This window comes from Argentina silus (genome assembly GCF_951799395.1).
Source record: "Argentina silus genome assembly, chromosome: Y".
Classification (NCBI taxonomy): domain Eukaryota; kingdom Metazoa; phylum Chordata; class Actinopteri; order Argentiniformes; family Argentinidae; genus Argentina; species Argentina silus.
In genome coordinates this window covers 42556426-42582572 of record NC_139654.1, presented here as the reverse complement: position 1 = coordinate 42582572, position 26147 = coordinate 42556426, and the positions used below count along the sequence as shown (strand labels likewise).

General features: G+C 40.5%; 2 pseudogenes across 2 annotated transcripts; both read right to left on the bottom strand.

Annotated features, from left to right (window-relative positions):
• Positions 1-141: 141 nt before the first annotated feature.
• LOC310824135 (cytochrome P450 3A27-like) lies at positions 142-25969 on the bottom strand (annotated as a pseudogene). The gene is made up of 11 exons: positions 25899-25969; positions 25636-25729; positions 25321-25373; positions 5558-5657; positions 5311-5424; positions 4785-4873; positions 4533-4674; positions 3873-3942; positions 3536-3696; positions 557-776; positions 142-353 (listed from the first exon to the last, which is right to left on the bottom strand). The product of its transcript is annotated as a cytochrome P450 3A27-like (transcript).
• LOC310823674 (cytochrome P450 3A27-like) lies at positions 17511-23125 on the bottom strand (annotated as a pseudogene). The gene is made up of 8 exons: positions 23021-23125; positions 22774-22887; positions 22184-22272; positions 21938-22073; positions 21284-21353; positions 20933-21093; positions 17928-18147; positions 17511-17724 (listed from the first exon to the last, which is right to left on the bottom strand). The product of its transcript is annotated as a cytochrome P450 3A27-like (transcript).
• Positions 25970-26147: the final 178 nt, after the last annotated feature.

Sequence of the window (26147 nt, the reverse complement as noted above, 5' to 3'; positions counted from 1 at the left end):
ACACAAACGCTACTATTAAGCCAAGAGGACATCCTCAAGGTCTGAGGGCGACACTTCAGTTTACATGTCTCAGGCAGGGCTACCTCATCATGCGAGTGTGATTCCAAAATCACCTCTGCTACATATAGAAACGCAACAAAGTCATAGGTACAAAATTATATTTACAATCATTGTATCATTATTTTGTCTCACATCTGTCTCTTTACAGACGGTGAAGTTGAACCTCTGTAGAATCTCCACCATCGCCAGTTTCATCAATACCAGAGCGAATCGCACGGATACAGTTCCGTGGGCCCAACCCGAACAGCATGTAGGTGTATGGGTCGATGCTCTCCTTGTTCTCCTTACTGAACCTACACACGGAGAGTTCAGAGGAGGAGGGGTTAAAGAACATATCAATTAAATCACAGTAATATGATGGTTATACATGGTTGAAGAAACCTGTTTGTGTTTGGTCGTCGCATTTAGGTTTGTTTTATGGTTGTTTGTGGAACACTGCTCTTATCGTTGCTGTTGTGATTGATATTGTGGTTGTGGTTAAGATGTGGCCCATTACCTCTCTGGTTTGAACTCCTCTGGGTCTTCCCACACATCGGGGTCACGGTGCAAGGTCCAGATGGGTATCATGACAACCATACCCTTGGGGATGGTGATGCCGCTGATCTCAACAGATTTCTTGGCGACTCTTTCAAGTCGATGGGGTACAACCTGAGAGACTCGTTGATCACGCTGTCTAGATAGTCCATCTGCATCAGAGCCTCGTACTGGATAGGAGCCTGCACAGGGATATTACACTCACATGAGCACTAGTGATTGGTCGTTCACGTAGCCGAAACCCAGAACTAACTATTTTTCGTTGCAAATCTGAAGAGCTGTTAGTTTTTTGTGTTCTTTTTTTGGGAAATGAACACAGTACTGTACTTATTCTAATCTGCATAGCCTAATTTCATGACACCCGCATACAGAACGCCATTACTTTCAATGTACGTGTGTAATAGTGTCTTGCTTTTTTGTTATACATGAATAAACAAAAAAATCGCTAAATAATGTTATCTTGATAGTTGAACAATGTAAATGATAGATGTACACAAGGATCAATCAGAAGTCAAAATGCCACTAAACTGGGCTGCTTTTAGTGGATTGACTGCTTGGAATACTGAATGTGCTACAGTCTATTATTTCCTATCACAGTCGACAGACTACAAGAAAACTGTCAGGTGGTTCAAATGTGAATAACTTGGTATCCATTCCATTAACTGTGGCCGGGCAGCACCGAACAGCCCAGAGAACATTACCATGGTGCTTTTGAATATTAGGTCCCTATCTGGCAAAACCTTTATTGATCTTATCTCAGAGCGAAAGCTGCACTGTAATGTTTTTATCTGAAACCTGGCTAAACATGAATGCATGTCAGTCTATTAGAAGTGGGGAAAAATATATTTTCACTCTATTATTTATCTAGCCATGTCGCTGAGCAGATGAGAATTTCATGATGAATATGAATATGAATAGTACACCATCAACAGCTTCCTCCTGTGATAATGATTTAGCAACCAGCTTCAACACCAAACTAAGGGCAACTATCGACTCTGTAGCACCAGTCAAACTGAAAAAGGCTGTGGCCAAATTTAAAAGAATTTGCAGAAAGTCTGAGCGGACAAAAACTGCAGGTCCACCTTGATATTCTTCGAGAGCATCTTTCTGCTTTTAATAAGGCAATAAAAAAACGCCAAGACAGACGGGATCATTTCTCAAAATTGATAATGAATCATAACAACTCAAACAGTGCTCTTTTCAACGATTGACAGCCTTATAAATCCCGCCCACAAGACACCTGGTGATCTGCTCTCCACCTACAAATGTGAGGAATTTGCAACATACTTCTGAGATAAGAGAACCAATATTAGGTGAGGAGGATCACTCAGGCAAGACCTGAAGATGTGTTTGATGACTTGTTACCCCACCTTCCACCACATGGAAGCACTATGAACTCTTTTGCAGTGGTCATACAGAAATGCTCAGCAAAGTGGGGGTCTGTTCATCTGCACCTAAAACTACCATGGTGAAACCCCTCCTGAAGAAAAGTAACTTAGACTCTTCAGTCCTTAGCGATTTTAGGCCAATCTCCAACCTTCCCTTTTTAAGCAAAAAAATAATAATTCTTGAAAAAAAGGTGTTCAAACTGTTAAATAATCTCCTTCTTCCCAACTGTACCTTTGACATGTTCCAATCTGGCTTTTGTGCCGATCATAGCACTGAGATAGCACTATGTTGTTAAGTTATTAACTAGGTTCTTAATGACCTTAGAATTAATTAATTAATGCTGATGCCAAAATGCTCTTTGTCCTTGTCCTGGTCAAACTGTCTGCACACTTAAAGACACTACTTACAGTAATACTAAGCACCAGGCAAAAAAACAAGGTGTTACCATTGACTCAGATCTTAATTTTGAAACCCATATCAAGAATGTGACTAAAACATATTTGTATCACTTAAAGAAGAGTAAGTAAGTTTGCCGGAAATCTGCCATCGTGGAGAAATTCTGTCTGAAGTTGTCCAAACAACAACATCCTCCCTAATAATAATATATCCCCCCGAAATGAACTTGCAGTGTTGGACATTAGCTGTTGTGTTTCTACATGCGCACACGATTGGGAGAGGCAGCCACCAGAGAAAGGTCAGTCTACTCCCCTAGAACACCCCTGGCACTCACAACATGTTTATATGCAAACCGAATGTCAGGTAGGACACTGCATTTTAAAAAGCGTCTTTTCCGAACCAAAACAGCGTTCGTAAATGAAATATTTATTCATAAGGGATTTATTATAAGGGATCTTGTTCCCTGATCGCTACCGATTAAAGATAGTCATTACAACCGTTAGGAAGCTTTTAGAAAGCTTGAATATTACATGGACCTTTACAGAACACAGCTGTAAAGGTGCAACCTTTCCTCTCGCAGGCTGACACTGAGAGACGAATGCATGCTTGTATTACTAGCAGCCTTGATTACTGTAACACTCTCCTGTCTGGTCGACCAAAGAAAGCTATTGGCAAATGATACAGAATGCAGCAGCACGAGTCAGATGGAGAGCACATATCACACAAGTCTCTGCACTGATTACCTGTTAGTTTTATAATTTATTTTAAGATAATTGTATTAGTTTAGAAATCACTCTATGGTCATGCACACCACTGCATGTCAGACATGCTTTTAAGGTATATACCCTGTAGATCCCTCAGGTTCTCAGGTACTAGCCTTTTAACTATTCTGAAGATTCCAACAACACCTATCTACTTCCTGTTTCAAATGAATAATACTGGGCAGAAGTCTGCACAGGGATGCTACAGACACATTAGCACACTGTAAAATACTGTCACCTATCTAACCGTCTGTTCCAAAGCAATAGTAATAGATACTGTAGGAGTCTGCAGTGCACAGGGGTTACACACTCATCAGTACCCTCTAAAATACTGTCACTATCATATTTCCTGTTCCACATGAATAGTACTATATAGGAGTCTGCAGAGGGGTTACCTTGTTGGGAAACACAGTGTGTATCTCCTCCTGCAGCTTGGTCATGATGTGAGGGTTGGTTGCCAGATTGTAGGCCAGGAAGGACAGAGAGCTACTGGTGGTCTCATAGCCAGCAAAGATGAACATCATTGCCTGGGACAAGATCTCATGGTCACTCAATCCTATGATGATGGGAGAAATGGGGTGGTAGGTGTGTTTGTAGGTATAGGTGTTTGAGGCAGGTACTGTATGTGTGTGTGTTAGATGCTAGTATACAGTGTGTGTGTGTGTGTGTGTGTGTGTGTGTGTGTGTGTGTGTGTGTGTGTGTGTGTGTGTGTGTGTGTTTAAGGCAGGCACCTTTACTCTGCTCCTCTCCCTTTGAGTTGCTGTCTTTCTGCGAGTCTATCATCAGCTGCAGGAAATCTACCCGACTCTGGAAGCAGGCTTACGTCAGATCAAAATCACATGAGAACTACCAGATGCTACCAAATCTCTACAATTGTATTACACAATACTGGCTGAAGATCGTATATTTGATCAGATATATTTACATATCTTCCTGGTGCTAGCCACGCGATTGGACTTGATCTTCTGAAAGACAGCGTAGAAGAAATCTGTGACCGAGGCAGGGAATAGGGATACCTCCTTGTTTGCCATAACAGGACCCATGAAGGGGAAGAATGCTGGACGGACAGGAAATGCCACGGTTACAAACAGGAACAGGAAATACCATGATACGTGACTCCAATCCTATTCAATGCACAGCCCTGTCCAGAAACAACTCCTAGGCTCTATCCCTAGACACTTCTGTATCCAATCCACTCAGATCTCCAAGTGTCCAGCATTTAGGAACTAGAGGTTGGTTCTGGACAGGGCCCATGTGTTTGTCAAATGAGTAGAGCGCAAACCATTGGCAGTGTGGTTTATGTCAGTCTAATCAATGAAATCAATAGCTTCATTTATTGAGCACAAAATGATTTAGACTGAAAGCTATATGGGGGCAGTTGTACCGACTGTGAGGAACAGTGGGCTGAAGATGTCAAACTTGAGCATTTTCTTGATGTTGGTCACAAAGGGGTCAGAGGGGTTGTGGAGGGAGTCGATGTCGACACTGAATGAAGTGCTGACGACCTTATCCATACTGTATGGTCCAAAGAACCTGGAACACAACCACACAATCTTTGACCACCAGAACCACAACCACAAAATTAAAGGGGGAGTTCACTGAAATTACAAATTCACCTTATCTTCTCGGAGAGAAATCCTCACTCTTTTAGTTCAATGGGCTCTTCGTTATCGGCCGTCTTCTTCAGATTGCTGACCAAATTACCAGAGTGCTGCTTCATGATCCCGAACATCTGAGTTGGGAAGGATACATGGAAAAATATGATGATTGATACATGGATTAATATGTGCAAAACATGGGTTAATATCATGTTTGAAACAGGAATTATTTTAATGTTTATATAGCCTGAGAATATACATTCATACAGGATACATTATGTATATAGTCAAGGAATAAGTGACTCCAAAGATGAACTATTATTCTATACTCTGTCATCTGACCACTGAACTTATCTAAGATAAGATTAAATATACTTTTTTGTCCCGGATGGAAATTTGTCTTGGACAATTAAAGTTGCTGCTTCACACAACAACAAACAACAATGAATACACACTATACACATAGTACAAATCACATAAACACACACACACACACGTCAGAGTTGTTAGTCATTCATTTATTTGTGTTGTTGGAATGAATAAAAGAAGGAGAGGAGAGATGGGACTGTACCTCTTTGATCCGCCCACTGGTGAAGGAGGGAGACAGGACACTGCGGATCCGTCTCCATGTATCATCCTCAGCGATAAACACGGCGTCATACAGAGGCCCGTTGAGATAGAAATTCTCGAAAAATAACAATGATTATATACTGCAAAATTAACCGAATATTAATAATGCTATAATAACAATGATATTATCTATTTAATAAGTCCTTATGTTTTTTTCCCCATACAACAACTTCAATTTAGCGTATTACCCTCCTGTTAGTGAAAAGGGAGTAGCATTCCTTGATGAGGATGGTTTTGATCATGGCTGTGTCCATGATACACAGGACGGGCTGACGGCCATCATAGATCCTACAGACCAGCAAAAACAAAGATAGTTAGATATACACTCACCCAACACTTTATTAGGAACACTATACTAATACTGGGTAGAGCCTCCCTTTGCTCTCAAAACAGCCTCAATTCTTCGTGACATTGATTCCTTTGAGATTCTGGTCCATGATGACATGATTGCATCACGCAATTCCTGCACATTTTTCAGGTGCACTTTCAAGATGTGAATCTCCCGTTTTGCCACATCCCAAAGGTGTTCTATTGGATTCAGATCCGGTGACAAGGAAGGCCACTGAAGAACACTGAACTCATTGTCATGTTCATGAAACCAGTTTAAGACGACTTTTGCTTTGTGACATGGTGCATTATCATGCTGGAAGTAGCCATTAGAAGGTGGGTAAATTGTGGCCATGAAGGGATGCACATGGTCAGCAACAATACTTAAATAGGCTGTGGCATTCAAGCAAATATACCGTAGATAGAGACAGACAGACCCATCACAGATCCTGCACTCTTTGAAAAAGTGCTACCTAGAACCAAAAAGGGTTCTTCTTCCACTGTCCCTTTGAAGAAACCTTTTGGGTTCCATGTAGAACCCTTTCCACAGAAGGTTATACAGTACCGTGCGTAAGTAATGGGACAGTGAAGCATTTTTTCTTCTGTTTGGATTTGAAATAAAAACGTAGAGATTTTTATTTTTTATTTGATGTACATATTGGTTTATCATTCAGAAATTACAACACTTTTATGCATAATCCCCCTATTTCAGGCTACACAAAAGTGATAGGACAATTGGCTTGACAAGTGTGTTCGTCAGGTGTGTTACGTCACATAATTTGTGCAGTCTGCTATTGGTGTCTTGTCAACATGAGGACCAAAGAGATGTTATTGAAAGTCAGGGAAGCCATTATGATGCTGAAATATCAGAAAAAAAGTAAACATAGCCAAAACCTTAAACCTACCAAAATCAACAGTTTGGAACTTCATTTAACTTCATTAAAAGGAAAGAAAGCACTGGTGAGCTCAGAAATTGCATAATTGAGAATCATTTATTTACATCTTGTCAGTCCAAGTACAAGTAAATGGCTCCAAACTCATTGGACGGCATTTCATCATACAGCAGGACAATGACCCAAAACATACTGCCATAGGAACTAGGGAATTTTTCAGGGCCAAAAAGTGGAAATTTGTTGACTGGCCAAGTCAGTCTCCAGATTTAAATCCTATAGAACATGCATTTCATTTGCTCAAGAGGAGACTTAGGGCAAAACATCCTAAAAAAACAACAACAGTCACTGCAACATAGGTCTGGCAGAGCATTACCAGAGAAGATACCCAGCGGGGTCACAGTGGGTCACAGACTTTTGCACTTTTGCATACAAAGGATTGGGGACCAAATACTAAACATGAGTGCTTAATTTAGACATTTGATAATGCAAAAGAAGGAAAAATGCTTGGGCACCAAATGGCTAGAGCCAGCCCTGATTAACAGAACCTTTATCGAGCGCACAACATCACATTAATGCCCATAGGAAGAATGAGAATAGAGTATCAACAAAATAACCATTTTAACACAATTTAAAACAACATACGTCTGTAAGTTTTAACCATACGTTAATGTGCGTCAAGGAAAACGCGGGAGAATGATGCCCGTGATGGGCCTAACCCAAAACTCAAAGAATATCTCGCTGTCCCTCTCCTTAAATATCATTCCCAACAAAGGACAAGGTGTGAGATACATTACAATAGCAAATGAATTTACAAATGGTGAAAGCTGAAAAATCTGAAACATAGTCAAAACCTTAGACTTGCCAAAATCAAGCACTGATGAGCTCAGCAATCGCAAATGGCTGAGGCTTCACTGCAAGATGCAAACCACTAGTTATTCTTAAAAAGGATAGTCAGGTTACAGTTTGCTAAGAAGTACCTAAAAAGCCTGCAGAGGTGTGGAAAAAAGTCTTGTGGACAGATAAGATGAATATTATCAGAGTGATTGCAAGAGGAAAGTTTGGAGAAAAAAGGATCTGCCCAAGGTTTACAGCATACCATCCCATCTGTGATACATGGTGGAGGGGATGCTATGGTTTGGGCATGTATAGCTGCCACTAGAACTTGCTAACTTATCATAATTGATGATGTTACTGCTGACAGCAGCAGCAGAATGTATTCTGAAGTGTACAGAAATATCTTGTCTGGTCGAGTAAAAACAATGCTTCCAAATTCATTGGATGGCGCTTCATCATACAGTAAGACAATGACCCAAAACATACTGCCATTGGAGCTAGGGAGATTTTCAGGGCGAAAAAGTGGAAAGTCCTTGACTGGCCATGTCAATGTTTGGATTTAAATCCTATTGAACATGCATTTCATTTTCTGATGGTAAGATTTTGGGCAAAAAGACCTGGCAAAAAGATGGCTGGCCTGGCAGAATATCACCAGAGAAGATACCCAGCACCTGGTGGGGTCAATGGGTCCCAGACGGTTATTGCATACAAAGTATTGTCGACCAAATACTAAACATGAGTGCATCATTTCGACCATGTATACCAATACTAGACAAAAGAAAAGAAAAGAATCTAGCAAAAGCAAACTATGTTCTGACAGGGTTTGACTCATCTAATACGACATCAGATCTGGATAGGTTCCTTGATTTCCTCTGAAAGGTGACATAGGCATGAAAACATGTACACAACATCAAGAAGAAACCATTGATTAAAGCCAAATCAATTGACAGAGGCATGGCAGAAAATGTGTGTTGTCTCTTTAAAAGAAATGTTAAAAATCTCTTTGTTTTCCCTGAATGAAACAAAGCACAGGTGTTTAAAAGGCCAGCCCCACCCCTGATTACAATGATCCACACATGGAGACAGCCAAAGCAACATAGATCAATAAGACATCGCACATGTCACACCAGAATGTGTGTTGGCAAGTGTGTGCCCTTATAGCCAGGATCCACTCTCTGGTCACATCTCCCTGATGTTGGTTATGAAGAACTTTATCAAACGTTTGGATTTGAAATTAAACAATTACTACAAGGTTAAAGTAGAGATTCTCAGCTTTTATTTGATGGTATTTGTATACACATTGGTTTCACCATTTAGAAATTACCCCACTTTTTATGCATAATCCCCCTATTTCAGTGTACCCAAAAGTAATGGGACAGACTTATCAAATGTCCAAATGAAGCAGTCATGTTTAGTATTTAGTGGACAATCCACTAGTATTTAGTGGACAATAACTGCCTGAAGTCTGCAACCCACTAACCTTACCAGACGCTGGGCATCTTCTTTGGTGATGCTCTGCTAGGCCTGTACTGCAGCCATCTTTAGTTGTTGTTTGTTTTGAGGTCTTTTTGCCTAAATTCTTATCATTAGGGAAATGTAATGCATGTTCAATTGAATTTTAATCTGAAGATTGACTTGGCCAATCAAGATCTTTCCACTAGTTGCTATGGCAGTGTTTTGGGTCATTGTTTTATTGTATGGTGTGGCTCCATCCAATGCATTTGGAGGCATTTGCTTGCACTCAAGCAGACAAGATGTTTCTGTGCACTTCAGAATACATTCTGCTGCTGCCGTCAGCAGGTACAATCATCAATTAAGACAAGTTAGCAAGTTCTAATGGCAACTATACATGCCCACACCTAACACCCCCTGCACCATGTTTCACAGATGAGGTGGTATGCTGTGGATCTTGGGCAGATCCTTTTTTCTCCAAACTTTTGTCACGTCCATGATAATATTCATCTCATCTGTCCACAATATCTTTTACGAGACCTTTGCAGGCTTTTTAGGTACTCTTTTTTAGCAAACTGTGACCATCCTTTTTGATGATAACTAGTGGTTTTTGATGATAAATGTGTCTTCCTCTTAGTTATAAACAAACCAGAATTAAATGCATAGGTCTATGTATGTATGGATGGATGGATGTTGTCATTGGAACAGCTGGAAGACTTTCTCTGCAACCCCCGAAAAAACACATGTACGCAAGCACGCACAAACACACACACACACACGCACGCACGCACGCACGCACGCACACACACACACACACACACACACACACACACACACACACACACACACACACACACACAGGCATGTTTAAGATATGCGTAGCCCATGTTTATTAGTTGACTTAGTTGTGGGGTTAGTTTAGATACAGCGCACGATGCAACAAACAGGTATAATATCAGCACACCTCAGCATTGCTACACCCACGTGCTACCACAGGGAACTGGTACCCGCATAGTTAGATATGGTGGTCCCACACCAGAGAGAACTGGTATGTTCCAGATCATTATACGAGGTAACTAGCTAGTAAATTATTAATTACTAGAAAGTGCTCAGTAGTCCTAGGGCTACAAACACAAGCTGACCAACCCTCCTGCAAACAGGGTGCTAATATTTCTCAATATTACCTTGTCAAAGCTAGCCAAGGTTCTCAGCTGTCCGGAAACAACAAGTAACTTAGTTAGCCGTCCGTCCCAAGTGCTAGCTGTAGCCTACACATGTGACCTTATAATAACCTGAGGAATTATCGTCGAGCTAGGGTTCAACAATAACAAAGAATTGAGAGCTCACAGGTTAGCCTGCTAGCTCAGAGAGTTAACAGGTGCTCAGAAGGTGAAAATCATCGTTGAGCTGAACCGTAGGATTCTATCAGAGACAATCTAACGCCCCGTGAGAATCATAGGCTGAGGTGTAGCCAGCTACAACAACACAACTACAGTACACTTTTCAACCTAACGTCCCATGAGAATCATAGGCTGAGGTGTACCCAGCTACAACAACACAACTACAGTACACTTTTCAACCTAATGCCCCGTGAGAATCATAGGCTGAGGTGTACCCAGCTACAACAACACAACTACAGTACACTTCAGACAGTCAGAGAGTGAAGAGTGGAAAGGATGAAATGGTGCGCTTGTAGCATCCCTTTATTGGGACAGGTGATAGGCGTTGCTATCACTTGCAAGTGTGTACGAGGTGTGATTCTGTGAATCAAGATGTAAATACAGTGCTCTCTGAAAGTATTCAGACCCCTTCACTTTTGCCACATTTTGTGATGTTACAGCCTTTTTCCTCATCAATCTACACACAATACCCCATAATGACAAAGCAAAAACAGGTTTTTAGAAATTGTTGCTCATTTATTCAAAATAAAAAACTGAAATATCACCTTTACATAAATATTCAGACCCTTTACGTTTTTTGTTGAAGCACCTTTGTCATTATTGCGTATTGTGTGTAGATTAATGAGGAAAAAAATAATTTCATCTATTTTTGAATAAGGCTGTAACATAACATAATACGGAAAAAGTGAAGGGGTCTGAATACTTTCAGAATGCACTGTATGTGCCTGTTATAGTCCCATTGTGTGATTGGTGTGTGTACTGTTTTCTGGCACAAGCCTTAACTGATCCAACAAGTTCACCAATCATCAATGGTGTGATATGAAGTTGATGGATTTTAATGTTACATGCTACACCAGTGCGTGTGTAAAGTGTTGACATTGCGCGGCTGCTGCAGCAGCAACGCAAAATGATTCTTGGAGTGCTTGGAAATGGTATCAATGCTTTTTGGACGCTTAAAAACATATTCAATTAGTTTCATAGTATGGTAAAGTAATAGAAACATAGATTATAGAAATACATACAATAGTGGTACCTGTATGAAAAACAAAGTGATTGTCCTCATTTATATTTGGAGGTAGAGGACAAACCCCAACTCTAAGATATTCAGACTTGACAAGGCTCTCAACATAAAACAATGTACAGAATCCATAAATTAGAAGTTCCTTGCAGAAACAGACTGGGAGGCTATTTCTTCTGCATCCACACGTGCAACTGGTCACGTTTCTGGTGTAAGAGTAAATACTGCCATCTAGGGTTTAGAGATGGTTAACAGGAAATGGATACATTATTTGAGTAATTTAGCAGAAGCTCTTATCCAGAGATACTTAAAATAAATAGCTACATTCATCTTCAGCTACATACATCACGGTCATCACAAGTAAGACTTTCTATAATAATAAATGCCACAAGCAGTCACAGTGGTAGAGAAAGGAAGTCAATTTAATTTAATGTTCAACTTAATTTATTGAACTTAAGACAACTATATAAATTGATTTGCTATGTATCCCTAAATAGCGGCCAATTGTGTTGAGGTTTCCAGGCTAACGGTGTCGGCATGTGCAGTCCCCTGTCTTATCTCTGCACCCCCACACGCTCTCAGCCAGGGCCACATCAACAAGGCTTTTGACAGAAAGGCTCGTCCCCTGGTTTGCCTGATTGTGTACCAGCTGAGCCATCAGAGGAGTCGCTCTCAACGAGAACATGAGGGTTGTGGCATATCTGGAGCCATCGTTCATCTGAAATTAAAAAAGTAACATCAGAGGGGAGTGCAAGGTGAGACAAGAATTGGACAAATTCAACTGAGAGTTGAAGGTCATGGACTAAATGCTATAGTAAAACTAGCAACAATCACCTTCATCTACTTAGTCTATAGGTTCTCTACCATCTCTCTAATCGTCACCATGCTCACCTTCTTCAATGTCTCCCTCTCCTGTTCTAGCTTCTCTTTTTCCAGACTCTGTTTCGCTCTTTCTTCAGCCACCATCACCAGGGCCTCTCTCCTCTTGATGGCCTCTATCTCTTTTTCCATCTGTTTCTTATCCTTTTTAAATGTCTCCTTCTCCTTCCACATCCCAAGCATTTCTTGCTCCACCTTCTGCCCGTCTCTTTTGATTTTCATCCACTCCTTCTTTATCATTTGCAACTCTGCTCCGACCTTCTCTGTCTTTCTAAGCATCTCCTTTGAGGTCTCCTTCTCCTGCTCTTCCTTCTCTTTTTCCTTGCTCAGTTTAAGTCTTTCTTCGGCCTCCATCACCAGGGCCTCTCTCCTCTTGACTGCCACCATATTTTTCTCCATCTCTTTCTCCATCTGTTTCTTGGCCTTGAGAAATGTCTCCTTCTCCTTCCACATCCTGAGCATTTCTTGCTCCACCTTCTGTCCGTCTCTTTGGATTTTCACGCTCTCCTTCCTCATCATATTGAACTCTGCCTCTGCCTTCTCAGCCTTTCTAAGTATCTCCTTTGAGGACTCCTTCTCTTTCTCAATCTCCATCATGAGGATCTTGATCCCACTGTCCATCTCCTCCCTCTCCCTATTGAACTCATTCCTGTCCTCCTGCAGTCTTTCTGCCTTTCTGGCCAGGATCTCCTCCTCCCTCTGCCTAACTTTTTGGTCCCTTCTCTTTTGTTTTTCATATTCCTCATATTCCTTTTTCTCAAACTCTGCCTTCTCTGTCTTAATCCTCTCATGCTCCTTCCTGATATCCTCAATACTCATATATATTTTCACCTCCATTGTTTTTATGCACCTACAGTAGATAGAACACAAACAAAAATGATTGAAATAATCTCCACACACCCATACTATAATGCAACAGGAATGTCAGAAAGATTCCCCAAATGAGAAAGGGATAACAATCTTTGAGTTTGCCCTACTGAATCAGTCAACAAATACCAGTACACCGATTGGCAGCAAAGAAATGTTATTATCTATAATGTGCGTTCGGCTGGCGTCATAATGGGTTTGGAATGACTATCATGGTAATTCACTGGCTAACAACTCTTATCAGCGTTCGATGCAATGGTTCGAAGTGACTTGGTCCTGTCAGAGGCCTATGTTAGAGTCAGCAAAAGCTTCCAGTGTGGGTTGGCTGGCTATGTTTGTTGACACGCCTTGAAATATAGCCTACAATTGTGGCCAACAGGTCAAATATCAGTGGCCATATAATGGGCACATTTTATTAACTGGAATCGGCCTGGTACAGGTAGGAGCCTATAGGCTAATAAGCAGAAGACCTCGGCAAAATTAAAATAGCCCTAATTCAATTCATGCATTTAGGTCTCTCATAATAATAATAAAAAATATATTTTATTTGGAATGTGTTTTTCATTTGTAGCCGACAATTTCAAAGCCTGTGCAGTTGAGTGCAATAGACACACAAACAAAAACACAAACAAAACACTAACAACAACAAGAGGACAGGACCTAAAGGAAGGCCTTTCTAAAGATGTGAGTTTTTAGGCATATAGAAATATCCAACGCTGAATTCGACTTAATGGGAATATCATCTCCTAGTGACAGATATCTCTCAGTGACATTTTTACGCGTCCCTTGTCCAAATGCTGTAAAGGTAGTCGGCCTATGCCGTCTCAAGTATTTACAAATACAAGTGTTATAAAACTATACTATATGTCAACTATACTACATCTCTGGCCTACATTAGCCTACCTCAGTCAGTAGGCTGTGTATAAGCGCCGAATCTTCCGGTTATAATCTCTTTATATCTCACTCTGGTAATACTGATTGCACAGGTTCAGGTTGCGTCTTAGCTCGTTATGCCACTAAACTAAAAGTTCAAGAACTTTGTGTATTATTGCAGAACATTCTCAATTCTGTGTACATATCAACGTCATAATGATACCAATAGCAACGCATTTTGGGTGGAATCCTCACTCCAAATCCGCGCGCGTAAATCTTGCATTCATGTCAATGGGAAATTGATTCGATTTTCACGCGGATCTCGAGTTAGGATTCCACTGCAATACACATTTAAGTTTAAGTTCATTTGAATTTATAGTGCATTTTACCCACAATATACGGCTTACACAAAAGTAGCCTACAAGACAAATACAACATTTGAAAAAACATATTGCATAGAATCAAATTTGGGGATATACAGGGTTTTTTTCTTTATAAAGTACATTACAAACATAAAGTCTCATAAAGTACATTACAAATACGAAACAATTATTAGTCCTATTTTTTATTAGTAATAATAATAAGTATTTTATATTTAATACAAAATAGATTAAATGGTGAAATTGGTGTGTATAAATATAATAAACTTGACTCATAATTCGTATAGTGCTGTTTTTGGAGTAATTACTAATTACTAGTAATTACTAGTGTGTGCGGACTGCGCTCTCTGTCCCGTCTTTCTGCTGTGGGGCAGCGGAGCACTCTGCCCCATCGTTGCGAGGGGAACAACGTGAGCGTGATTGGCGTAAGCAGGGAAAACCTCACGCAAATTATATTGGGTATGAATTCTGCCTAGCAACAGGTGGCGAAAAACTATTAAACGCTAATGTCGTTAACGTGGTCTGACATGACAGGAAATAATCACAAAGCAATTCAGTTCATCTACTGTACGTCTATCGCTAATGCTAGCTAGCTAAAGTTTTCACAATGAATCGTGTAGATTATTTGTTGACCATGCGGTTTAGTACATTGCCTTTGGAAGAGAAGTTGGAGATAAAACGTTTAGGGCCAACAGGAATGGTTTGACAAAAAGAGATGGCTAACCGCTACCACCTCGAAACATGCGAAACTGTTTCCCATGTATGATTTTTGGTGGAGACTATTTGGGCATCGGCTGGATTCAAAGACATTATACATCTGTCAGAACAGAACAGACACCAGCGACTGAACGGCCTTGACATGCTTTCCATTGAAAATGCATTGATCCAGGGACAGATGGATTTCAACAGTAAAGTCATCGAGAGGTTTGCTGAAGCAACGAACCGCCGCGCTACTTTCCTATTCAAGTGAGCGGGTCTGTTTGGACATGTATGACAAATGGACAATGCGCCGTTCACTGTAGACTATATTGCTTTTGTTTTGTAGTCATTTTAAACGTTATACTGGCTGTGATATAAAGTGGAGGACTAAATGTTACGTATAGGCCTAATATCTAGACAGTTGATGGGCACACTTGTTACTTGTCGCTTTCAGAACCCTGGACTGGGCTCCGGCTTTATAATCATATAGTTCCGTTAATTAGCCTAGCCTACTTTCCGTGATTTAATGTGACTTTTGTAGTGTGTTATAGCCTCTGCACTGATGCTATTTATTTCACATTTAAAATAATACAATTGATAAAACCTGATTAAACTTTCCTACAAGTTAACGATGTGCCGAATGCTTGTATTTTGATTAAACATGCAAGTTATTGAAGACACGTGTCTGTCTCATCTTTTTACTTTGTTGCAGTATAGGCGTTCTGTGTCGCGCTGAAGCGTATGAAGTGTATTCAGTTATGGGGTTTACTGTACATACTTTTTCTCTGCACTGTTCCTGCTGCAGAGGATGCGTAAACGATTTTCCCATGTTGTTTTTTGGTTGTGGTCTGTGTTTATACATTTAGGCTATTAGTTGTATCCTACTTTTCAGTTTTACAAGTCAAATCTTATGACAGATGAGATGGCACTTCAACCGATAAAATGCAGGTACATTTTGACTACTGCTGCACTACGATACCCATAGATAGACCCAATACATTGGTAACTGCACTACTTATACAGCTCATATACTGCTTATACTGTTCATACTGCATTCTATATTTATTCTGCTTATAATGTTACTGTTAATACATATATTGCTTATACTGCACTACTTATACTGCTCATATACTGCTTATACTGCTCATATACTGCTTATACTGCACTACTTATACTGCTCATATATTGCTTATACTGCTCTACCTGTATATATTGTTCACATTGCACTTTTCTGCTTTTTTGCACTTCTGGTTAGACGCTAACTGCATTTCGTTGTCTCTGTACTTGTACTCTGCACAATGACAATAAAGTTGAATCTAATCTAACACCTATTTATTGTCATGTTTTGATGGCATGTTGTTCATTCTCATGTTATGATTTAGTTTGTGATTATACACACGTTTTTAGCGTGATCATAGAGACCCACTACCAGACAAGTACAAAACATACACAAGTCACATGCAAATCCCTGCACTGCAGACGACAGACAACAACTGTCTCTGTACAACGAGTCCTGGACCTCCACTAATAGACAGATACAAAGAGAGCAGCATACAGTAGCAGCAGAGCCCAGAGGCGAGGCAAGGCAAGGCAAGGCAAGGCAAGTTTATTTATATAGCACATTTCATACACAGAGGCAATTCAAAGTGCTTTACGTAAAATAGATAAAAAGGAAAGAGCATGAAAGAAAAATTAGAATAAAAACGCATAAAAGACATAAAAAAAAGAATAAAAGTCACAGTGCATTTTAGGGTCACAGTGCAATTATTAGCGCCAATTTAGTTTCAATTTAAGGCAAAAGCGAAGCCCTTTTTTTTATTTTTTCCCATTTTTGAAAGTAGCCAGTGTTGGGGCTGATCCTAGATCTATGTGTAACATAATAACTGAGAGACCTGCAGCAGGGCAGATCCTCATCACTGGCTGTCTGCTTTGAGCTGGTTGTCGTTGGACTCCTGGCAGCGGAACAGGTCCATCTCAATGGGGATCTGGTGAGAGTTGACACACAGTTAAAGTATGAAGGAACGAGTAAAACAGATGTCAGCGTTACACTATGAATGTTACCTAACACAGTGTCACTGTTACGTTCGGGTAGCATTGCACTATAAATTCAAATAAACTCAAACTCCTGGACAACCTCTCTTGGGTCGACATACATTAAAATGGCCCTATGAAGTCTCGAGGGAGTTTTGCAGAAATACAAATAGCTTTTTTTTAAATCTCACACTTCCATCATTTAGTAGGTAGCCTATACTGAGGATGATTGGCGCCTAGTACTGAAAAATGCAATCTGGGAAATTAAATGGGGAGTACATACTCATGCAGTACGCAAGTACAGAATTGTAGTATGGGGGTTCAAACCCGGGTCTCCCATGTGGAAGACACAAACGCTACTATTAAGCCAAGAGGACATCCTCAAGGTCTGAGGGCGACACTTCAGTTTACATGTCTCAGGCAGGGCTACCTCATCACGCGAGTGTGATTCCAAAATCACCTCTGCTACATATAGAAACGCAACAAAGTCATAGGTACAAAATTATATTTACAATCATTGTATCATTATTTTGTCTCACCTCTGTCTCTTTGCAGACGGTGAAGTTGAACCTCTGTAGAATCTCCACCATCGCCAGTTTCATCAATACCAGAGTGAATCGCATCCCGATACAGTTCCGTGGGCCCAACCCGAACGGCATGTAGGTGTATGGGTCGATGCTCTCCTTGTTCTCCTTACTGAACCTACACACGGAGAGTTCAGAGGAGGAGGGGTTAAAGAACATATCAATTAAATCACAGTAATATGATGGTTATACATGGTTGAAGAAACCTGTTTGTGTTTGGTCGTCGCATTTAGGTTTGTTTTATGGTTGTTTGTGGAACACTGCTCTTATCGTTGCTGTTGTGATTGATATTGTGGTTGTGGTTAAGATGTGGCCCATTACCTCTCTGGTTTGAACTCCTCTGGGTCTTCCCACACATCGGGGTCACGGTGCAAGGTCCAGATGGGTATCATGACGACCATACCCTTGGGGATGGTGATGCCGCTGATCTCAACAGATTTCTTGGCGACTCTTTCAAGTCGATGGGGTACAACCTGAGAGACTCGTTGATCACGCTGTCTAGATAGTCCATCTGCATCAGAGCCTCGTACTGGATAGGAGCCTGCACAGGGATATTACACTCACATGAGCACTAGTGATTGGTCGTTCACGTAGCCGTAGCCCAGAACTAACTCTTTTTCGTCGCAAATCTGAAGAGCTGTTAGTTTTTTGTGTTTTTTGGGGGGGAAATGAACACAGTACTATACTTATTCTAATCTGCATAGCCTAATTTCATGACACCCGCATACAGAACGCCATTACTTTCAATGTACGTGTGTAATAGTGTCTTGCTTTTTTGTTATACATGAATAAACAAAAAAATCGCTAAATAATGTTATCTTGATAGTTAGAAGAAAATACATTTAGATTCCACTGAACAATGTAAATGATAGATGTACACAAGGATCAATCAGAAGTCAAAATGCCACTAAACTGGGCTGCTTTTAGTGGATTGACTGCTTGGAATACTGAATGTGCTACAGTCTATTATTTCCTATCACAGTCGACAGACTACAAGAAAACTGTCAGGTGGTTCAAATGTGAATAACTTGGTATCCATTCCATTAACTGTGGCCGGGCAGCACCGAACAGCCCAGAGAACATTACCATGGTGCTTTTGAATATTAGGTCCCTATCTGGCAAAACCTTTATTGATCTTATCTCAGAGCGAAAGCTGCACTGTAATGTTTTTATCTGAAACCTGGCTAAACATGAATGCATGTCAGTCTATTAGAAGTGGGGAAAAATATATTTTCACTCTATTATTTATCTAGCCATGTCGCTGAGCAGATGAGAATTTCATGATGAATATGAATATGAATAGTACACCATCAACAGCTTCCTCCTGTGATAATGATTTAGCAACCAGCTTCAACACCAAACTAAGGGCAACTATCGACTCTGTAGCACCAGTCAAACTGAAAAAGGCTGTGGCCAAATTTAAAAGAATTTGCAGAAAGTCTGAGCGGACAAAAACTGCAGGTCCACCTTGATATTCTTCGAGAGCATCTTTCTGCTTTTAATAAGGCAATAAAAAAACGCCGAGACAGACGGGATCATTTCTCAAAATTGATAATGAATCATAACAACTCAAACAGTGCTCTTTTCAACGATTGACAGCCTTATAAATCCCGCCCACAAGACACCTGGTGATCTACTCTCCACCTACAAATGTGAGGAATTTGAAACATACTTCTGAGATAAGAGAACCAATATTAGGTGAGGAGGATCACTCAGGCAAGACCTGAAGATGTGTTTGATGACTTGTTACCCCACCTTCCACCACATGGAAGCACTATGAACTCTTTTGCAGTGGTCATACAGAAATGCTCAGCAAAGTGGGGGTCTGTTCATCTGCACCTAAAACTACCATGGTGAAACCCCTCCTGAAGAAAAGTAACTTAGACTCTTCAGTCCTTTGCGATTTTAGGCCAATCTCCAACCTTCCCTTTTTAAGCAAAAAAATAATAATTCTTGAAAAAAAGGTGTTCAAACTGTTAAATAATCTCCTTCTTCCCAACTGTACCTTTGACATGTTCCAATCTGGCTTTTGTGCCGATCATAGCACTGAGATAGCACTATGTTGTTAAGTTATTAACTAGGTTCTTAATGACCTTAGAATTAATTAATTAATGCTTATGCCAAAATGCTCTTTGTCCTTGTCCTGGTCAAACTGTCTGCACACTTAAAGACACTACTTACAGTAACACTAAGCACCAGGCAAAAAAACAAGGTGTTACCATTGACTCAGATCTTAATTTTGAAACCCATATCAAGAATGTGACTAAAACATATTTGTATCACTTAAAGAAGAGTAAGTAAGTTTGCCGGAAATCTGCCATCGTGGAGAAATTCTGTCTGAAGTTGTCCAAACAACAACATCCTCCCTAATAATAATATATCCCCCCGAAATGAACTTGCAGTGTTGGACATTAGCTGTTGTGTTTCTACATGCACACACGATTGGGAGAGGCAGCCACCAGAGAAAGGTCAGTCTACTCCCCTAGAACACCCCTGGCACTCACAACATGTTTATATGCAAACCGAATGTCAGGTAGGACACTGCATTTTAAAAAGCGTGTTTTCCGAACCAAAACAGCGTTCGAAAATGAAATATTTATTCATAAGGGATTTATTATAAGGGATCTTGTTCCCTGATCGCTACCGATTAAAGATAGTCATTACAACCGTTAGGAAGCTTTTAGAACGCTTGAATATTACATGGACCTTTACAGAACACAGCTGTAAAGGTGCAACCTTTCCTCTCCCAGGCTGACACTGAGAGACGAATGCATGCTTGTATTACTAGCAACCTTGATTACTGTAACACTCTCCTGTCTGGTCGACCAAAGAAAGCTCTAGGCAAATGATACAAAATGCAGCAGCACGAGTCAGATGGAGAGCACATATCACACAAGTCTCTGCACTGATTACCTGTTAGTTTTATAATTTATTTTAAGATAATTGTATTAGTTTAGAAATCACTCTATGGTCATGCACACCACTGCATGTCAGACATGCTTTTAAGGTATATACCCTGTAGATCCCTCAGGTCCTCAGGTACTGGCCTTTTAACTATTCTGAAGATTCCAACAACACCTATCTACTTCCTGTTTCAAATGAATAATACTGGGCAGAAGTCTGCACAGGGATGCTACAGACACATTAGCACACTGCAAAATACTGTCACCTATCTAACCATCTGTAGGAGTCTGCAGTGCACAGGGGTTACACACTCATCAGTACCCTCTAAAACACTGTCACTATCATGTCACTATCACACTGTGACTGTCACTATCACCTGTTCCACATGAATAGTACTATATAGGAGTCTGCAGAGGGGTTACCTTGTTGGGAAACACAGTGTCTATCTCCTCCTGCAGCTTGGTCATGATGTGAGGGTTGGTTGCCAGATTGTAGGCCAGGAAGGACAGAGAGCTACTGGTGGTCTCATAGCCAGCAAAGATGAACATCATTGCCTGGGACAAGATCTCATGGTCACTAAATCCTATGATGATGGGAGAAATGGGTTAGGTGTGTTTGTAGGTATAGGTGTTTGAGGCAGGTACTGTATGTGTGTGTGTTAGATGCTAGTATACAGTGTGTGTGTGTGTGTGTGTGTGTGTGTGTGTGTGTGTGTGTGTGTGTGTGTGTGTGTGTGTGTGTGTGTGTGTGTGTGTGTGTGTTAAGGCAGGCACCTTTACTCTGCTCCTCTCCCTTTGAGTTGCTGTCTTTCTGCGAGTCTATCATCAGCTGCAGGAAATCTACCCGACTCTGGAAGCAGGCTTACGTCAGATCAAAATCACATGAGAACTACCAGATGCTACCAAATCTCTACAATTGTATTACACAATACTGGCTGAAGATCGTATATTTGATCAGTTACATACCTTCCTGGTGCTAGCCACGCAATTGGACTTGATCTTCTGAAAGACAGCGTAGAAGAAATCTGTGACCGAGGCAGGGAATAGGGATACCTCCTTGTTTGCCATAACAGGACCCATGAAGGAGAAGAATGCTGGACGGACAGGAAATGCCACGGTTACAAACAGGAACAGGAAATACCATGATACGTGACTCCAATCCTATTCAATACACAGCCCTGTCCAGAAACAACTCCTAGGCTCTATCCCTAGACACTTCTGTATCCAATCCACTCAGATCTCCAAGTGTCCAGCATTTAGGAACTAGAGGTTGGTTCTGGACAGGGCCCATGTGTTTGTCAAATGAGTAGAGCGCAAACCATTGGCAGTGTGGTTTATGTCAGTCTAATCAATGAAATCAATAGCTTCATTTATTAAGCACAAAATGACTGAAAGTTATATGGGGGCAGTTGTACCGACTGTGAGGAACAGTGGGCTGAAGATGTCAAACTTGAGCATTTTCTTGATGTTGGTCACAAAGGGGTCGGAGGGGTTGTGGAGGGAGTCGATGTCGACACTGAATGAAGTACTGACGACCACATCCATACTGTATGGTCCAAAGAACCTGGAACACAACCACACAATCTCTGACTACCAGAACCACAACTACAAAATTAAACGGGGAGTTCACTGAAATTACAAATTCACCTTATCGTCTCGGAGATAAATACTCACTCCTTTAGTTCAATGGGCTCATCGTTATCAGCCGTCTTCTTCAGATTGCTGACCAAGTTACCAGAGTGCTGCTTCATGATCCTGAGCATCTGAGTTGGGAAGGATACATGGAAAAATATCATGATTGATACGTGGATTAATATGTGCAAAACATATATTAATATCATGTTTGAAACAGGAATTATTTTAATGTTTATATAGCCTGAGAATATACATCCATACAGGATACATTATGTCAAAGAATAAGTGACTCCAAAGATGAACTATTATTCTATACTCTGTCATCTGACCACTGAACTTATCGAAGATAAGATCAAATATACTTTATTGTCCCGGATGAAAATTTGTCTTGGATTAATTAATTAAAGTTGCTGCTTCACACAACAACAAACAACAATGAATACACACTATACACATAGTACAAATCACACACACACTCTCACACACACACACACACACACACACACACACACACACACACACACACACACACACACACACACGCGCGCGCATCAGAGTTGTTAGTCATTCATTTATTTGTGTTGTATAAAGGAATGAATGAAAGAAGGAGAGGAGAGATGGGACTGTACCTCTTTGATCCGCCCACTGGTGAAGGAGGGAGACAGGACACTGCGGATCCGTCTCCATGCATCATCCTCAGCGATAAACACGGCGTCATACAGAGGCCCTTTGAGATAGATATTCTAGAAAAATAATAATAATTATATACTGCAAGATTAACCTACTATTAATAATGCTATAATAACAATGATATTATCTATTTAAGGAGTCCTTATGTTTTTTTCCCTATACAACAACTTCAATTCAGCGTATTACCCTCCTGTTAGTGAAAAGGGAGTTGCATTCCTTGATGAGGATGGTTTTGATCATGGCTGTGTCCATGATACACAGGATGGGCTGACGGCCATCATAGATCCTACACACCAGCAAAAACAAAGATAGCCTCAATTCTTCGTGGCATTGATTCCACAAGATGTTGGAAACATTCCTTTGAGATTCTGGTCCATGATGACATGATTGCATCACTCAATTCCTGCAGATTTTTCAGGTTCACTTTCAAGATGTGAATCTCCCGTTCTACCACATCCCAAAGGTGTTCTATTGGATTCAGATCCTGGGAAGGCCACTGAAGAACACTGAACTCATTGTCATGTTCATGAAACCAGTTTAAGACAACTTTTGCTTTGTGACATGGTGCATTATCATGCTGGAAGTAGCCATTAGAAGATGGGTCAATTGTGGCCATGAAGGGATGCACATGGTCAGCAACAATACTCAAATAGGCTGTGGCATTCAAGCGAATATACCGTAGATAGAGACAGACAGACCCATCACAGATCCTGCACTCTTAGAAAAAAAGTGCTACCTAGAACCAAAAAGGGTTCTTCTTCCACTCTCCCTTTGAAGAAACCTTTTGGGTTCCATGTAGAACCCTTTTCCACAGAAGGTTATACAATACCGTGCGAAAGTAATGGGACAGTGAAGCATTTTTTCTTCTTTTTGGAGTTGAAATGAGAACGTAGAGATTCTCATCTTTTATTTGATGTTATTTGTGTACATATTGGTTTATCATTCAGAAATTACAACATGTTTATGCATAATCCCCCTATTTCAGGCTACACAAAAGTGATGGGACAATTGGCTTGACAGGTGTGTTCGTCAGGTGTGTTCCATCACATAATTTGTGCAGTCTGCTATTGGTGTCTTGTCAACATGAGGACCAAAGAGATGTTATTGAAAGTCAGGGAAGCCATTATGATGCTGAAATATCAGAAAATAATTAAACATAGCCAAAACCTTAAACCGACCAAAATCAACAGTTTGGAACTTCATTAAAAGGAAAGAAAGCACTGGTGAGCTAAGAAATCGCAAATGGCAAGGAAGACTTCTAGTGGATAACCAAAGAATGCTCACCATAATAAAAAAATAAAAATAAAAAAAACTGCCCCATAGATTAGGAACACTCTCCAGGAGGTAGGCGTCAATGAGTCAGAGACTACCATCCGCAGAAGACTTCACCAGCAGAACTACAGAGGCTACACTGCAAGGTGCAAACCACTACTTGGCCACAAAAACAGGCTGGCCAGGTTACGGTTTGCTACCGTGTTATGGCTTGGGCATGTATGGCTTCCACTGTAACTGGCTCACTTGTCTCCTTTGATGAGGATGAATTCAGAAGTGTTCAGAAACATCTTGTCAGTCCAAGTACAAGTTAATTGCTCCAAACTCATTGGACGGCATTTCACCATACAGCAGGACAATGACCCAAAACATACTGCCATAGCAACTAGGAAATTATTCAGGGCCAAAAAGAGAATCCTATAGAATCCTATAGAACATGCATTTAATTTGCTGAAGAGGAGGGCAAAACATCCTAAAAAAACAAACAACAATCGCTGCAATATAGGTCTGGCAGAGCATTACCAGAGAAGATACCCAGCGTCTGGTTGGGTCAATGGGTCACAGACTTTTGCACTTTTGCATACAAAGGATTGGGGACCAAATACTGAACATGAGTGCTTAATTTGGACATTTGCATAATGCAAAAGAAGAAAAAATGCTTGGACCATTACTTACGCAGGGCACTGCAAATGGAACCCATAAGAGTTATTCAACCAAAGAATCCTTTTAGAACCCTTTTTTTCTTTATTTTTTTAATTACATTTTTGCCCTTTCAATGACATGGAGGGAAGACACAATCACTTCCGATTTGAATTCTGACATGTCATGGCTCCTCTTTATTCATGCAGTTTGAGACGTGCTCAGAGGCAATATAGGAGCCTCAACCAATGAGAATCCAGGATGTTGTCAAACATTGGCAACGCACAAGTTGTGTTTGGGACCATACTACAGAATACTTAAAAGCTTAAAACTTAAATCGCTCAATAACAGATTCAAATTATTAATGTGGAAGCATGAAATTGTTGCTTGGGCAGTGTACTTGCATCAAGACAGATCATTTGTCTTGGTGTATGAGACCATTTCGTCGGTTGGATCGTCTGTGTTTGTGAAAATCGCACGGTGTCCGCCTGGTTTAAGAGTGTATACTGTAGACACTGAGAGATATATATATCCATCATAGTTAACAATAACCAGGATCAGTTTAGCAGACTCACCCCCACAGTTTCCCATATTTCTGGAAGCTCTCTGTGTCAAAATTGGTGAAACCACCCTGGGAACAAAAAAATAAAAATAAAAAATAGCCAGTTCATAAATGCTTGTCATAAACCTGAACTGTGGCTTAGTCTATGATGGCCCTTTTCCACTACAGACCGGCTCTCACTCCTCTCTTTTCGTTTTCGTTCAAAAGCTTTATTGCCCATTTTTCTGGGTAAAACAATTCATATTCAGCTCCCATGGCTTTCACCACAACAACACACATCATGGATGAGTCTACAATGTTGTTGTTTATGGGCTTAATCTCTACAAACCTTCTTATATCCCATTATCGTCCCGAGGAAAGGGATGGGTTTAGGACTAGGAATGCCAAGTTTTTTGAATATTCCATATGGCCAGTATCCATACCTGGTCAGAATAAATATAAATCAACAATCTGACTTGAAACAAAAGCAAAACGATCAAGTCATAGGTATCATTGAAACTGTTAGATAACTGTAATTATCAATACTATCATTTGTATGTATTATCACAACTAACTAACTAACAAATAATATTTTTTATTAAAACTTCTTACACTCCGATCAGAGAGATGAGTAAGGCAAGGAGAGTCCATGTCTCGGTGGAGAAGTACGGAAGGTAACCCATCTTTACAGGTTCAATCGCTTCTTCTGAGTAACCCCGGACACGTCTGCTGAAGTGATTATTTTATCCCGTCATGACACCTGTGTTTCAGATCATGAAACACAGGCGAAAGAGTATGTGAGAGGTGAAGTTGAAGCCATGGCTAGTGAATGATTGAAAGGGGATCCCTGCGCAGAGGGCA